We start from the raw sequence: 5,776 nt of genomic DNA on the forward strand, positions 1-5,776 counted from the left end.
TTATGGCTTCCTTAGTAACCTCCCAAATCAAACTCGAGCATATGATGTGATATGGTAGCCAAACATCTCCAGAACTCCATATCACATCATACATATATAACGGATCTCAACCGAAATATAACTGGATCTCAATAACAGATAGGCTCAATATTATATGTTTAGTGGTGTTGATGTGTCTAACTAAAATAAAATGTGTGTGAACAAAAGAATTATTTTATTTTATTTTGCACATCAATTACCAACTGATACTATGCGATTTAGCATATAATATCACATAAATAATCAAATAGCAAATAAATCATACACAAGATCATCAAATGCCTCTGTCAGACATCGTGAAAATAACTGATCTCTACGTACCTCAACTAATTTACCAGTAACTTAAATCCTCAAGAAAGTCCTGGAAATTCCAACTCATAAAAATCACCCGAATATTAATTTAAATGGTCTTATTATCATATCAAAATTCAAGAACCATTTAAATTCACTAAAAATTCAATTTCAACAATTTAGGTATTTTAAATTTCTAAAATTTCAATATTCCACTAAAATGCCTAAAATCAATCATTTCTATTTTATCTTCGTAAAATATTCTTTCCAGTTTAAAGGACGCTAAACTAATATTTAAGCGACTGCGATTAATTTTAGGTTCACCAGATTATACCTCCAACTTGCATAATTCCGGAACCTACAATAATAACCCAATAATTAATCAATAATGATACGTTATTTTAGTCGAAATTGAACTAAATTCACATAGGCAACGATTCGCACCGATAAAACTTTTACTTCCAATAAAAGTGGCTAAAATCGAGCCTAAACCGAAGCTAACCGGCAACAGGCGGCAAATTTGCAGGAGAAGATGACCGGAATCACGCAGAAAAACGGAGCCGACGGTTCTTTCTCGAAAATTTGCCAAAGTGGTACCAAAAGAAATCTTACGGCATAAGGAACAAAATCCCTCAATCAATTTTTACTTTTGAGCATATATATATATATATATATATATATATATATATATATATATATATATATATATATATATATATATATATATATATACACACACACGGTTGGAAAGCTTATATATATTCATATTATATGTGTATGTTTATCTTTTATTCTTTTGGGTTCAAAACTTGACCCGGTCTATTTTATTTCAACTTTCGTATGCTATAAAATTTAAATATGCATTTTAATATCGTTTATAAACCGATATTTTCTAATACATATTTTAAACACACAATTTAATTATTTGACCTAATTATTTTAAATGCTTAAGTCCTCAATTTAAAATAATTAATCTTAATTATCGTCAAATAACATGTAATTAAATCGGGTCATTACAGTATTTGTATATATCAAACTGATCAGATTCAACTTGTGGACACTTGATATGTGTCGTTTTTACGTGTTTCATTGCATTAGTCTGTGTGTGTTTTGCATTGCTCATCGTTTATTTCAATCACATTCTGTTCATTTTAGAGTAAATATCTGCATTTTATCCTATCTCACTCGGGCATGATGAATTTGCAGGAAAAGTGGCCGGAAAACCAAAAATCGGAGCCAAGTGCCAAGTCAAGAAAATGAAGTGCAGCAAGGTCGGCGCTCGAGCGGTAGTTTTCTACCGCCCGAGCGCGATAGGTGGATTTCCGAGGAAAAAAGGCAGAAAGGTCGGCGCTCGAGCGGTAGTTTTCTACCGCCCGAGCGCGAATGCCACTCATCCCAAGAGCTTCGACAGAAAGGTCGGCGCTCGGGCGGTAGTTTTCTACCGCCCGAGCGCGAATGCCGCACAAGCCCAGGGAGAATACAGAAAGTGTGGCGCTCGAGCGGTATTTTTCTACCGCCCGAGCGTTACCTATTTTTGCCAAGATTTCATGCTCGATTTCTTACCTTAGTTTAGGAGGGTGGCTATTATGGAAGGGTTTTTGGCCGACTTTTGGGGGACATTCAGAGAGATTCAGACAAAATTTTGCAGCCATCATCAAGTTTAGAGAGCACTTTTGCGCTTGGATTGAAGATTTGAAGATTCCGAGCACCGTTCTTCGCAGATTTCGTCTCGCCTAGTATTTCTAATCTAGTTTCTTTCGTTTTAAACATTGTTGCATTTATTTTTACTATGAATTCTAGTAGCTAACTTTATTATTTGTTGGGATTAAAGGGGATCCTACCCCGAATGTTGGTTTGAATTAATTTGTATTTCGGTTGTGCGTTATTCTTGATTTTACTACTGTTTTATCGTCTCATTAAAGAATAGCTAACTTTAACGATGTTTTCATATCACGAGTGAGTTCGAGAGAATAACGAGTGATAGGATCGAGTAGTATAATTCGCGGATCTACAATTTACATAGATATATTAAATTGGATACGTGCCGATAGTCATAGTCCTAAGGGTCGAAAACTAAGGGATTTCATAAGTCGAAATGCGATTCACTCTTGATAAATAATTAAAGAGATTTAATTACTTCATTGAGTAGAATTAATTTGGCATAGCTCGAGAGAGTGTGTTCAATAGATTAGGAAATCCTGTCGGAAGCGTAGATCACGAACGAACGAATTAATTGATTAACGAGGGGTAGGTGAACCGAGATTCCCAACAAATCCATTTCTCATTGAATTTTACTCAACCATTTTAGACATTATATCTCATTACTTGATTTTGAATCTTTTTATTTGCATTTTTATTTGATTTTAGTAGGAATAAACCAATCAAATCACTTTTCGTTGCTAAATGTTCAATAACTGAAAATAATAATTGTAAAACACAGTCTTCAGTGGAACGATACTCGTACTCACGTACACTATATTATAACTTGACATCGTGCACTTGCGATTTATTTTGAGCATACAAAATCATATTTTTATTGGGGATTTTACTGTGCAAGTTTTGCTCGATCAAGTTTTTGGCGCCGTTGCCGGGGACTGTTAATCTACGATTTTATTTTTAGTTATTTTCTTTAGCATTATTTTATTTCTCGTGAGATAACACTTCATATTTTATTACAGATATCTCTTCCGGTGCATGCCGAAATCACTTGACGTGGAGCTTGAGTTTGATCCTGAAATTGAAAGAACCTTCCGCAGGAGAAGACAACAACAGAGGCTTAAAGAACTTATGGAGAGACAAGAGCCAGAACGTGAGGAGGAACAGCATGAAGAGAGACATATTGAGATGCCACGCCGCATACCAATGTTAGAGTATGCCCAGCCTTCTTTGGATGGTGCACGCCCTAGCATTGTGAGGCCTATTGTACGGGCAAATCACTTTGAAATCAAGCCAGCTATAATCCAGATGATTCAGAACACAGTCCAATTCGGAGGAACTGCAGTAGATGACCCAAACACGCACATCGCGGATTTTCTTGAGATTTGCGATACTTTTAAATTCAATGGAGTTTATGATGATGCTGTTAGGTTACGTTTATTTCCTTTCACTTTACGTGATAAAGCTAAAGCATGGTTGAATTGTTTGCCTGTAGGTTCAATCACCACTTGGGAGGACATGGCGAAAGCGTTTCTTATCAAATACTTTCCCCCATCGAAAACCATAAATCTGCGGGCAGACATTACAACATTTGCTCAATTCGATCAGGAATCTCTATATGAGGCATGGGAGCGTTTCAAGGATCTACTACGAAGATGCCCACATCACGAGTTACCACTTGGGTTAGTCGTTCAAACATTTTATTATGGTTTTCTTACTCCTAACCGTACTATGACAGATGCGGCTGCTTGTGGAAACCTGTTGAGAAAGACTGCGGAAGAAGGATATGAGTTGTTGGAGGAGATGGCCGCTAGCAGCTATCATCCTCAATCTGACAGGAACAACCAGCGGAGAAGTGCCGGAGTTCACCAGGTAACTGATTTTTCTGCTATTACTGCACAACTTGACGCTTTAAACAGGAAAATAGACGGCTTGAATGTGGGTGGCACGGCTATGCGTCTTCAAGAGATATTCTGTAAAAAGTGTGGAGGAGAGCACTATGTGAAAGACTGTCAAGATGGAAATCCCTTCTATGTGCAAAATGAGGCACCGGTGAATCAAGTGGGAGTCCAAAACCGCCCAAGGAATGACCCTTATTCGAACACATATAATCCTGGGTGGAGGCAACATCCTAACTTCTCATGGGGCGGTCAAAACAGTCAAACTAGACCGCAAGGAGGACAACAATATGGCAAACAACCGATGTACAGATCCGATCCTCCTAGAGAAGAAAAGTCCAACTTGGAGCAAATGATGTCTATGTTTATTTCATCCACTGAAACTAGACTTCAAAATCAGGATGCGTCGATTAAGGGACTTGAAAATCAGATTGGTCAATTAGCGAAGATGATAGCAAGTAGAGAGCAAGGCACCTTGCCAAGTAACACAGAGACGAATCCAAAAGAGCAAGTGAAGGCTATTGAGTTGAAAAGTGGGAAAGTTTTGGAGTCAAGGGAAAAAGAGAAAACTCAAACAGTGGATGAGCAAACCGCGACATCTAAAGGTAAGTCTTCTAACTCCACACCAACACCCACTGCACAACCAAAAATCGTTATACCTCCTCCTTTCCCTGCAGCACTTAAAAAAGCAAAACTAGATGCACAATTCTGTAAGTTTCTCGAGGTGTTTAAAAAGTTGCATATCAATATTCCCTTTGCCGATGCTCTAATGCAAATGCCTAGTTATGCAAAATTTTTGAAGGATATCTTAGCTAGTAAGAGGAAGTTGGAAGATCATATGACAGTCAACTTAACCGAGAATTGCTCCGCTTTGGTGCAAAACAAAATCCCACCGAAGCTAAAAGACCCAGGGAGTTTCTCTATTCCTTGCATGATTGGTGATATTGTTTTTCATAAAGCATTATGTGATCTTGGTGCAAGTATTAATCTGATGCCATTTTCTGTGTTTAGGAAACTTGGGTTGGGCGAGCCTAAGCCGACGAGGATGTCCTTGCAACTGGCTGACAGATCTGTCAAGTACCCCCGCGGAGTGATTGAGGACGTGCTAGTGAAAGTCGACAAATTCATCTTTTATGCCGATTTCGTGGTGGTCGACATGGAGGAGGATACCGAGATGCCTCTCATTTGGGGAGACCATTCCTTGCGACTGGCAAGGCACTGATTGATGTTCAAGAAGGGAAGTTGAGATTGCGAGTGGGCGAGGAGGAGATTACTTTTGATGTCTTTAATGCACTTAAGCACACACTGCATTCTGATAGCTGTTTTAGAATTGATGCTTTTGATGCCCTTGTGTCTAACTATGTGCAGGATGCTTTGAGAGATCCTTTTGAGGCCGCTATCACCACTGCATTGGGAGAAGATGATTTGGACGACGAAAAAGCTGAAATGGTGGCATACTTGAATGCCAACCATCCATGGAGAAGGTCAATGAAGATGAGGTTAGAAGATTTGGGAGATCGAAAAGACTTGATCCCACATAAATCAAGCCTGGAGGAGCCACCGACGCTCGAGCTGAAGCCACTGCCTCCACACCTAAAGTACGTATACCTAGGTGAGCGTAACACTTTACCTGTCATTATTTCTGTTGCTTTGACAGGTGTGATGGAGGACAAACTGTTGAAAGTCTTGAAAGCACACAAGGGTGCGTTTGCGTGGAAGGTGACGGATATCAAAGGGATCAATCCATCAGTCTGTATGCATAAAATCTTGATGGAAGACAAGTACTCACCTCTTGTGCAACCTCAGAGAAGATTAAATCCAAAGATGCAAGAGGTAGTGAAAGCTGAAACGATTAAGCTTCTCGATGCAGGTATTATCTATCCTATATCTGA

The 5,776-nt window shown here is 38.7% G+C and overlaps 1 non-coding gene across 1 annotated transcript; it reads right to left on the reverse strand.

Annotated features, from left to right (window-relative positions):
* Nucleotides 1-3,553: 3,553 nt before the first annotated feature.
* Nucleotides 3,554-3,659, reverse strand: LOC140833256 (small nucleolar RNA R71). Its single transcript, XR_012118386.1, has one exon. It is a non-coding gene; the product is annotated as a small nucleolar RNA R71 (small nucleolar RNA).
* Nucleotides 3,660-5,776: the final 2,117 nt, after the last annotated feature.

Source organism: Primulina eburnea, chromosome 5 (assembly GCF_022965805.1).
Source record: "Primulina eburnea isolate SZY01 chromosome 5, ASM2296580v1, whole genome shotgun sequence".
Lineage (NCBI taxonomy): Eukaryota > Viridiplantae > Streptophyta > Magnoliopsida > Lamiales > Gesneriaceae > Primulina > Primulina eburnea.